At 48.2% G+C, this 11,292-nt stretch overlaps 2 non-coding genes across 2 annotated transcripts; both read left to right on the top strand.

The window, feature by feature from the left end:
- Positions 1-264: 264 nt before the first annotated feature.
- TRNAT-AGU lies at positions 265-338 on the top strand. The gene has a single exon. It is a non-coding gene; the product is annotated as a tRNA-Thr (tRNA).
- Positions 339-7,965: 7,627 nt separating this feature from the next.
- Positions 7,966-8,039, top strand: TRNAT-UGU. The gene has a single exon. It is a non-coding gene; the product is annotated as a tRNA-Thr (tRNA).
- Positions 8,040-11,292: the final 3,253 nt, after the last annotated feature.

The raw sequence follows: 11,292 nt of genomic DNA, 5'->3' as shown, positions 1-11,292 counted from the left end.
ATGGAAAGGTTACCATGACTCAGAGTTGAGCTGAAGTTGCTGTGAGTGTAACACAGAGCACTAATCAGTATCTGATCACAGCAGCTTGTGGGAGAAGCACATGTTAGAAGCCCTCTGTCAGCTCAGCTGTGGCTTTCTGTGCACTGAGCCAGCCTGCTCAAGGTCTGCAAGTCTTGATGGAAATGAGGAACATTTTTACTTTGGAATTTGAAGGTGTAGTCTTGGACCATCAAGTGTAGTGGTTGCAAATGCTCCCTTGGGGAAGGCACCATGGCTTAGCTGGCTAAAGCACCTGCCTAGTAAACAGGAGATCCTGGGTTCAACTTCCAGTGGTGCCTTGTTCTATAGCTGTTGTCTCCTCTGCTCACATTTTCCTGTGTCCTTCTAGGATACAGAAGAGACCTCCCTTGACGATCCAAGTAATTGCTTGTGAAGGGAAAAGGCTTCTTTCCAGCGGAGCGTTGGAGAGAATCAAATCCTCAGTCTGGAGTTGATCAAAAGGCTATTGGCATTGGCAAGGAGGTTGCTCCGGCTGCAATATGTTGTGACAGGAGAGGCTGTGTTGGGCACCCATGTGATTCGCTGGGGATATCTGTGCACAGAGCCCCTTCTAGAGGGTTCTCTGGAGGGCTTGCAGGAAATGGAGAATTACTGTCTTTTCACCTTTCATGTTATTGTTGATGAAAAATGGAACAGTTAGGGGAGAAGTCCCAGAGCATGGCACCATGGCAGAGCTTGCCAAGAGAGCTGCTGGATAAAGAGCAGATTCAGGATCCAGCATCCAGTGCTGCCTTGCTGAACGTGCCTCCTCTTGTCCCCTTTTGGTCAATCTTTTTTGTTAACGGAGAAGCTCGACTCTGGCTAGCCATACAAATGCTTGCAAAAGAAACGGGTCTTTTTGCTGACAACTGTCAAAACATGGAAACAAAGTCAAGGTCACTGAAACTCATCTTGCATGTGCAGTTGTTGAAGCTACAAAGCAGAGCACTAAGCACAGTATTACCATGACTGGTCACAGCAGGATCTCTGTGTGGTGGGATCTGTGGGGTACAAGCCCAAACTGTGGAACTGCTCTGTCCTCTTCTCTCTCCAGTCTGGGCTGTGTCTTACAATGCTGCACTAGTGACAAGCAGCAAAACCCCCTCCGTGTGCTGTGATCACTCAGCCAACAACATGCAGCAATGCACCCAACTAAGTTGCCTGAAAGCTCTGTAAATCACTCCTCAATTATACATAGAGAGACACCAGCATATCTCCCCAGCCCTCAGCCTTGCACCTCAGAAATGTACCGTCTTACACTGCTCAAAACCTCTTGAAAAGTGCAAGCTCATTAATTAATTCACCCCTTCCTCAAAAGAAAGTGAACATGCACCAGCCTTTTTAATCTGAGCAGCTTTCCCAAGCACTTTAGACAATTTCACAAGTAAGTATAAAACATTAAAATAAGTTTATTAACTACAGAAAGATAGATTGTAAGTGATTATGAGTGTTAGGCAGAGAGGTCAAAGTTGGTTACATAAATGAAAATATCAGAGGGGTAGCCATGTTAGTCTGGATCTGTAAAAGCAGCAAAGAGTCCTGTGGCATCTTATAGACTAACAGACGTTTTGGAGCATGAGCTTTCGTGGGTGAATACTGTGGCAGAGCTCTGACCTTGCTCCCATGGGTCCTGTGCTTCTAGGTGGTTTATGCTGCCTCAGTGGCTCACTGCGACCCTCCATGTAGCCCTTCTCTGTGTAGGGCCAGAGTTACAGTCTACTGAGCCCTTTTCATCATAGGCTGCAAGGAGGTTGGGGAGAGAACTCCCACAGTCTCTGTTCAGCCTCCTGTCCTAACAGGGACCTGACTTCCCCTCCCAGGAGCTGTTCCTGTAGTGGTGGGTTGGGGGGAACCCGGGCCCACCCTCTACTCCGGGTTCTAGCCCAGGGACCCTAATGGTAGCAGTTGTTGGCAGCCAACCTTTCACTGCCAGAGTTGCTGCATTTCCTGGGCCACTTCCCCACAGCTCTCCTGCTTCTCCCTTCTTCACCCTTACCTTAGGGCTCCTTTAACGATGGTTTGAGGGTGTCTTCAGTAACCAGCCCTTCAGCCACACTTCGTCTCCTCTGGCTCCCTGGCTCTTCCCTGCCTGACTGGAGTGAGCCCTTTTTATAGTATCAGCAGGGCCTTAATTAGAGTCAGGTGGTCACATTAACTGAATGGCCTCACCTGACTCTTTACAGTTTAATTAGAGTCAGGTGTTCTCATTAGCCTGGAGCAACCCCTGCTCTGGTCAGTCAGGAAACAGAAAACTGTTAATCCAGTGGCCAGTATATCTGCCTTCTGCTATTCTGCTGTACCCACCTGGCCTGGATCTATCACAATGCCCACTTCGTCGGATGCAAGTCTTGCATCCGACGAAGTGGGTATTCACCCACGAAAGCTCATGCTCCAAAACGTCTGTTAGTCTATAAGGTGCCACAGGATTCTTTGCTGCTTTTATAAATGAAAATAGAATCTCAGTGTCACATTCTATACCTTTGGGGGAGCGGGCTGTAACCCCCATATTCCTCATTTTCATATAATCATGATCTTACATATAGAGCATGACTTGTAAGATATCAGGGGAAAGGATATGATCTGCTGAAAGTCATTTCTCTACCGATCTATGTATACCATTCATGCATATGAAGTTATGAGAATTGTGTAGTGTGGTTGTCACTATGCTGTAAGTTGGGAATCAGCCATCACCTGCATGAGGCCACACACGGGGTGCTCAGCCTTGCTTGGAGAGACGCAGTGATGCTCACCTGACTCTGAAGAGGGCCACAAAGCCAATGGGAAGAAAGGACATGATAAAAGGAGAGACATTCGCTATGCTTTATCTCTCTCTTCCACCTACAGCCATCACCACACCAAGCGACTGAAGAGCTGATGAAGGGAGAGCCTGGCTGAAAAGCAACCAGCCAGCCTGTAGTGAGAAGCATCTAAGTTTGTAAGGGCATTGAAAGGGTTAAGATCAGCTTAGAATGTGTTTTGCTTTTATTTCACGAAAACAGTGAGGAGTCCGGTGACACCTTAAGGACTAACAGATTTATTTGGGCATAAGCATTCGTGGGTCAAAAACCCACTTCCCCAGATGCTTGGGGTGAAAATTGCAGATACAGACATAAATATATATTGGAACATGACATGAAGGAGTTACCTTACAAGGGAGAACCAGTGTTATAGGCCAATTCAGTAAGGGTGGATGTGGTTCACTCCCAATAATTGATGGGGAGGTGTCAATACCAAGAGAGGGAAAATTGCTTTTGTAGTGAGCCAACCACTCCCAGTCCCTATTCAAGCTCAAATTAATGGTGTTAAGTTTGCAAATAAATTGTAACTCTGCAGATTCGCTTTGACGTCTGTTTTTGAAGTTTTTTGAACGGCTACTTTTAAATGTTACTGAATGTGAATATAGAACAGGAGTACTTGTGGCACCTTAAAGACTAACACATTTATTTTAGCATGAGCTTTCGTGAGCTGCAGCTCACGAAAGCTCATGCTAAAATAAATGTGTTAGTCTCTAAGGTGCCACAAGTACTCCTGTTCTTTTTGCAGATACAGACTAACACGGCTGCTACTCTGAAACCTGAATGTGAATATGTGAATGGGTTAGTGAATGTGTAAATGCATTAGTGCCTATGCAAGTCACATATGGTCTAGTGGTCAGGATTCCTGTTTTTTCACCCAGGCGGCCTGGGTTCAATTCCCAGTGTGGGAACAGTCCAGAGCTTTTGCTCAGAAGGGAGGAGGAAATGAAAGGAATGGGAAGGGATCCTGCCAGCAGGGGAGTTGGACAGTGTTCAGAGGGGATCCCAGAAGTGGGGGTGGGGGCAGTAGCATAGCTGGCGGGATTCAGCAGAAGCAGCCTCTTCCCATCAGGCTGGCAAGCAGAGAAGCAGCGTCTGCTGGCTGCATGGCCAGAGGAGCCGTAGGACGGCAGCGGCAGGCCGGTGTGGAAGCTGCGCCTGCCAGCTGGCGCTGCCCACCACACGGCTGGAGGAGTCGCAGGACAGCAGGCCGGCGTGGAAGCGGCGCCTGCCGGCCGGTGCACACACACCCAAGCCCTGGGACAGGAGCCGGGGACAGGCGGCAGCGCAGGAGGGAAGGTGAGCGGGTGGAGGGTCTGGTCTGGTCTGAGGGGGAGCCAAGCAGGGGCGTGGCCAGAGGAGGAGGAGCCAAGGGGGCGCCTTTTTATGTTTTTTGCTCCCCCTATGCTGAAAACCTGGCTACGCCACTGGGTGGGGGGCAGAGCTCTGAGGGGATCAGGGAAGGATCCCGGCTGTGTGGGAAGTGGGCAGCATGGAGAGTCCAGGCCTGGCATGGGGAGTGGGAAGAGGGAATGTGTCCCTCTAAACTCACCACCAGCAGACTCGGCAGGACTGGAAGAATTACGTGTTTGTTGGTAAATGTCAATTTCTGTGTAAACACACGACCCAATGGCAAAATATTTCCATCGATAATAATCAAAATTGACAGATGGGCAAACTAAGAAACGTGCTGCTTGAGAACGTGTCCTGTTCTAATCCATTAGGGGACCCTTCTGCCTTAGGCACCACCATATGGGTGTTTCATTTCCCTCCCCATTTTCACACAGAAACACAATTTCCTTTGTACAGATCCAAGAACAGCAAAAACTCCCTGTGTCTCTTGTCTGAGCCAGGGCATTCGATTCCATTGAAACCTTCTCTCCTGCAATGGCGATGGTCAGACAGAGGACGTGTCCACCTTCCCCACCACCCCCGGCAGTGAGATATTCCCTCTCCTCTTCATGCTGCTGTTGTTCCATGAGTTATCAAGGATGGAATAAAAAGCTGAGTTTACTCAGGGTGAGGAAAGAAAGGAGCCACCAACTCCCTGAAAAATCTCAGTGCCCAGAGAAAACCTGCCCTGCTATTGGACTCACAGAGGTGCTGGCGATATGATGGGAAAAGGGACTGTCTGATTTGCCAAGGCAGGGAATGAACAATCTACAGCAACATCTTTAACCACAAACACACTCTAACCATGCTCCAGCCAGTAGGGAAATGGGCAGGAATTCTTGCTGTTCAGCCATGGCCACACGTACAGAGCTGCACAGCAGTGAGTGTGCTGGGGAAGCTGGTCTGAGCAAACCATTGGAAATGACCCTTCAGTGAGAACAGAACCAGAGTATAGAAAGGCCCCTGTGTTAAGTGGTTGTGGCTGAGGGCTTAGGGAGCTGGGCTAGAAAACCATGGGTGTCTTTCAGTGGAGGCTTGATTCTTTCCAGCAAGGCAAGGCTGGTGTGTGGTATCTTCATGGTTGTACTTTCAGTGTCAGACCACACACAGACACAGTGCACCAATTATTATTATTATCACCCACAGTGCACCAAGTCTAGACGTATTCAGAGGCTAAGGACATGTCAACATTTCAAACATTGAGTCTATGTCACTGCAGCTCATTAATGGAGATGCTCTATGCCAGAGTTTCTCAAACTTCCTTTCACTACAACCCCCTTCTGCCAAAAAACTTACTACATGGTCCCTGGGAAGGGAGGTGGAAGGATGTCGTATCTTATACTGACATGTGCCAACTTCTCATAAACTCAAGGCTGGATCTGTGGGAAGAACGTCTCCCTATAGAAGAGACTAACACAATAGGAACAGGGATTCTTTGTTCAATCTGTAGCTCTGAACAAGACACAATTCTTTAGTTCTTAGCTCCAAAACCTGGCAATTTGCTGACCAGGCCTATCTTAGCAAGCAAGGCTTTCTGTTTACCCAGCTTTCTCTTAGCTGATCACGATTTGCTAGGCCTCTGGTCCGTTGACCATACTCTGGACTTTGGGTCTGGAAAAGAGCTGGCACAATCCAAAGACCAGGTTGTTATACAAAATGCACATGGATTTTAACCCTTCACATCCAGTAATGGCAAAGTTCTTGGTTCAGGCTTGTAGCAGTGATGGAATAAACTGCAGGTTCAAATCAAGTCTCTGGAGTCCATCCACAGCTGGGATGGGTCATTCAGTCCTTTGTCTAGAGCTTCAGTTTGTAGCAAAGTCCCTCCAGAGGTATGAAGCAGGATTGAAGACAAGATGGAGATGAAGCATCAGCCTTGTATAGTCTCTTGCCATGTGGTCTTTGCTTTCTTTGTCTCAAGGACACTCTATGCAGCATGTGGCATAGAAAAACTTAAGAGTTCTGTCCACAGGCAGGTCCCTGCACACCTTGCTGAGGCACAAGGCGTATCTGCCTTCTCTCAATGGGTCGATTGTACAGCTGATGTTCCTTAATGACCCATCAAACAGGCTAGACAGAACTGACACCAACTTGTCTGGGGTGTTCCCTGGAAGCACAGCACAAGTTTGAAATATGGGCAGCATAGAGCCAATATTCATAACATCAACTACAAAAATGATACACATCTAGAGATAGCATCATTATAATCAGCCAATCAGAACCTCTCCATAGACCCCTTACACGACAACCTTTCTAACATATTGGCTGCAAATATAGAACAGTGGTCCCATGGTGATCTATGCAGTTACAGATTATGTCAATAACATCACAGGAGGTGACACGGCATCAGTGAGACTGATACTGGAATACTGCCTCCAGTTTTGGTGTCCTCATTTGAAAAAGATGTTGTGAAATTGGAGCTGGGGCAGCAAAGAGCCACCAAGGAAATTGGTGGATTCTCCATCTCCTGATGTCATTTAATGAAGACTAGCTGCCTTTCTGGAATGTGTTTGCCCCAAAAGTAGCTATTGTGTCATACAGGAGGCCTGTGATATGCAGGGGGTCAGATTAGATGCTCTAATGGTCTCTTCTGGCCATAAAGTTGACTAATTTCTGAAAAACTGAGTGTAGCATTGGGAGCAGCATCTGATGTTTTACTGTCTAGCCGGCTTGCTGCCTAGAACGAACGCTCCTTGAGTGGGGTGATCCACAGGGAGTAGCTCAAACCTCCAAAGTGCCTGGCCAGGGGCAGGACATTAGCATAGCAAGGGAGGGGTGTGGCAGTGACATCACAAAGGCCTTTTGCAGGACCTCAGACTATTGGTCAAAGGTGGTGGGGAGGTGGTGACCTCACAGAGAGATGCTGACATCAGCCAGGCAAGACAGGGGCGAGGGGCCAGGGAAACCTCAGAGACCCTGTGGCTTTGCTTCAGCAAGTCTCCGTCTCGAGGTCTCTCTTTGAGGACTGAGAGAGTATTCGAGTTCACGTGAGTGCCAGGAGGAACCTCTTTTGACTTTTCTCCTTCCCTTTTAGTGATTTTACTAGAAAACAGACATCCCTTTTAGAAGGTAAGAGCCTCCTCAAGGGAAGGAGTGTCATGTGGGTGTCACATTCAGATGGCGGTGTCCCCCTCCCCGCTTTGTAAGGAAGTTCCCACCACCCTGCTCTGTGTTCACAGGGCGGGAGAGAGCAGCATCCACGGCAGTGATTTGCTCCTGGCTGCCGGAGCAGAGCAGCAAGCTCAGCTGTCAGAACTTCCCAGAGCGATGAAAGGGGAGGGGCCCATGGCTCTGTAGCAGGAATGCAGGGCAGGCGAGTTCACGGCGGGCATTGTGGGATACTGGGGAAGGCCAGTTATGGTGATATAATGAACAGCAGAGTCTACTCTGTTACTTTAAGTTTGCTGCAAAAAGCTCTAGGCCTCTCATCGAAGTCATTTTATTTTGTCAGCAAAACAGGGCAGTTTTGTCGCCAGATGTGGCATTGCACTGTGTACACCAGCCACAAGCTGCCGACCGAGGTAGCGTTGTGTGTTTTTCACACACCTGAGCAATATAATTCTGCTGAAACAACTTTGTAGTGCAGACATGGCCAAAGATTTACTCACACACAGCTTGCAAGGAAAATGTCACCTGCTCCTCTGCTTTGTAGAATCCAAAGACAAGCAAAGCTTCTCAGGCCCTGGTAGCGATGGCAGGGAGTCAGGTGTGGGCAGACAGTGCGTTTTAGTCACCCACAGGCACCATGGCTTAGCTGGCTAAAGCATCTGTTTTGTAAACAGGAGATCCTGGGTTCAACTCCCAGTGGTGCCTGGTTGTTGGGGCACCTGCTATTGGCTACTGTCAGAAGACAAGATTCAGAGCTAGATGGGCCTTTGGTCTGGCCCAGTGTGGTTTTCCTTATGGTTTAAATAACACTCACAGGCACTGATAATAGAGTTACTGAAGGTTTGGGAGTTAGGAGCGGGTAGGTCAGTGGTCCAGTCCCCACACAGATGACCCCTGTCTCCCTCTGGTACAGGGGCAGGTCTGAGCTGTCACCCAAATGCTCATTGTGGCTGCCAGAATCTATGAGCAGCTTGTTTAGTTTACGGCAAAGGTTGAGTCCTGCTTTGTGCACCGTGTGTGAGAATGAAAATCCTAAACCGCCCTTTGAAATAACAAAAGCAGCAGGACGTGTTATTGTCCCTGCCCCAAAGCAGACAGACCAATGGAGAAATGCCGTCGAGTCCAAGGTAATACTCCCCTGCCATTTTACCTTTTTTTCTGGCTAAACTCCTTCTTATCTGCCCGGCCCAGGCTGTCCTCTGCCTCAGCTGCTGCTCCCGGCCTGCTCTAGAGTCAAACACGCAGGGCCCCCAGGGGAACAGAGGCTGGGACAGGGCAGCAGCCTAGGCTAGGCTGGGCTGGGAAGATGCTGGAAGTTCTCGTTCCCTGAGAACTGGCCTGGCTCCCTTCTCAACAGCAAACAAATCAATTCCACGTCCCCTCCCCAGAAAAACCAGCCTGGAGCCAAGGGCAGCAGGGGACGATTCCCTCCAGTTCCCACCGAGGCAGGAGAGAAGCCAGGGTGTTTCTAGCAGAGCTTATGGAACTGACGTGGGGAAACCAGCCTTTAATAACAGGCAGTTCCTGTTTAAGCTCAGTGTTTTTAACAATTTCTACAACATTAAATAACCCTTCAATCGTAGTGTCACCATCCGTAACATTGGTTCAGCCTTATAGGTTCCTAAATGAAAACTAAACATCTCTTCAAATCCAAGGGAGTGGAGATCAGTCAGTGTTCAGAGTCATCCCACATAAAAGAACCAGGTTGTCATACATACTGGCCCCATCATGTGGCCATGGCCTTTCCCTCCTCTCTGTTAAAAGTTTTAGTATTTTGCACAGAAACTTTCTTCCCTCAGGAGAGACCTGGGAACCAGGGCTGCCAGCCAGACAAACACCTTTAAGAGGCGGCGTCATCTGTCAAAAAATGATCTCCCTCCTTCAGTTCAGTGACACCCTGAAATGTTACTTATCAGGGCAGAGCCAGAGGATTGAAAGCAGCTACATCAAACCCTGTGTAGCTAACTGGAATGAACACAAACACTCCCTGGTATCTGAAGAGATGTTTAGTTTTATTCTTGGTAAACTACAAAACTAAAGGGAAAGGCAGTCGTGCCAGATATAAAGAGTGAAACACGAGACAATCATCATAGTTATGCCCATAGTGCAAATTATTTCTAAATTCTTCTTATTATCATCGGTGTATTATTTTCTCTGCTGTCTAGACATTGACTATATCTTGACCAAGAAATTTAGATCTTAATAAAATAATCGACTATCCCTGGTTAAGCCAATGGACTTGATACCCACTGGGGTGTCCCTACACAGGTTCAAGTACTAACAACAGTGGCTGCCTTTTAGCCATAGATTTTAATCAGGGCAATAAATTGATACAAACTCCTGTAAAATCATTTTCCAGCCCAACTCCTTCACCCACATTTGTTAGGGCATTGGGCCACCATGTGAACATTTCATTTCCCTCCTCAATTTCACACAGAGACACAATTTCCTTTGCACAGATCTATGAACAGCGAAACCTCCCTGTGTCTCTTGTCTGAGCCAGAGCATTCGATTCCATTGAAACCTTCTCTCCTGCAATGGCGATGGTCAGACAGAGGACGTGGCCACCTTCACCTCTGACAGTGAGATATTGGCTCAGCTCTTTCTGCTGCTGCTGTTAGTCCATGAAACATCAGGGATGGAATGCAAGGCTGAGTTCAACCCCCTGAAACATTTCAGTGCCCCAGAGAAATCCTGACCCCGGCTGTTGGAATGATATGGTGGAGATTCGAATAGGAAAGGGACTGTCTGAATTGTCAGTGTGGGGAATGAACAACAACCTATAGCAATGTCATTAACCACAAACACACTCTCATCCTGCTCCAGCTGGAAGGGAGATGGGCAGGAACTCTTGCTGTTCAGCCATGGACACACTTACACTAATGCACAGCCAGGAGTGTGCTGGGGGAGCTGGTCTGAGCAATTTGAAGTGACAATTCTGTGAGAACAGAATCATGGTGTAGTGAAGTAACTGTACATTAAGTACTTGTGGCTGAGTGGTTAAGGTGATAAACTAAAGATCCATTGATGTCTCCCCACACAGGTTTGAATCCTGCCAACTATGGAGGCATTAGTATGTTGCTAGTGCTTGAGTGTCCACAGAGCCAGATCTGGTCTCACTGTGAGGCTGGCTATACTTAAAATGCTGCTGTGACACTGCTCTAGCACTGTAGAGTAGACAGCTGCTACAGTAACTAGAGGGGTTTTCCATCCCTATAATAGCTACATTGACAGAACAATCTTTCCTTTCGTTTAGCACTATCTAACCACGGCTTAGGTCAGCTTAATTATACTGGTTTTGGGGTTTTTCACACCCTGAAAGACCATCATGCTCCACCAACTGAGCTAGCTAGATTTAAAGTCAGTCAGCTGCCCAGTCACAGTGTAGAAGGAGCCTGAGGGTGTTTATTTGTGAGCTGAGGTTCCCTGTCTGACATTTGCCTTTTTTCCTGGTTCGTTATGTCTCCAGCGAGCAAACCGGAGCTGTCATGAGGCTGGTTAGATGCTGCTTTCTAGCCCAGAGAGCTGGGATTGATTTAACATGCTGTCGCCATCAGCTGGTCAGAGTAACCAGGGTGGGAGGGTGGAATTTAGGATTCTCCCACCAAGGGGAGGTGCTGTTGGACTCATCTAGTGGGGGAGAGTCTGAGTCTGAGTTCCCCACATGCCACACACACTTTCACAGGGAATCAGGTCTCCTGGGGAAAAACTCAAAAGAAGCCCAGGCCCAGGAGTGTCAGAGAAGGGAATCGCTGTTTGCCTTAAGAGGTGGGTGAGGGAAACCTGCAGGTCCTTAAATCCCTCCAGCGCCTGATAGAACCATTTGTGGGGAAGGTCTGGGGAAGCCGAGGAGGACAAGGAGACGGGAAAAGGGCTTGCAGCTGTTGTGCAATCCCCATGCTCCCAGCAGAAGGGTCCGGGGGGCTCAGTGCTCAGAACTCACAAGATGGCAAAGCTC

This window comes from Mauremys reevesii, unplaced genomic scaffold (assembly GCF_016161935.1).
Source record: "Mauremys reevesii isolate NIE-2019 unplaced genomic scaffold, ASM1616193v1 Contig51, whole genome shotgun sequence".
Taxonomy (NCBI): Eukaryota; Metazoa; Chordata; order Testudines; family Geoemydidae; genus Mauremys; species Mauremys reevesii.
The sequence above is the reverse complement of the archived record's forward strand: the minus strand, read 5'-3'. Positions and strand labels throughout refer to the sequence as shown.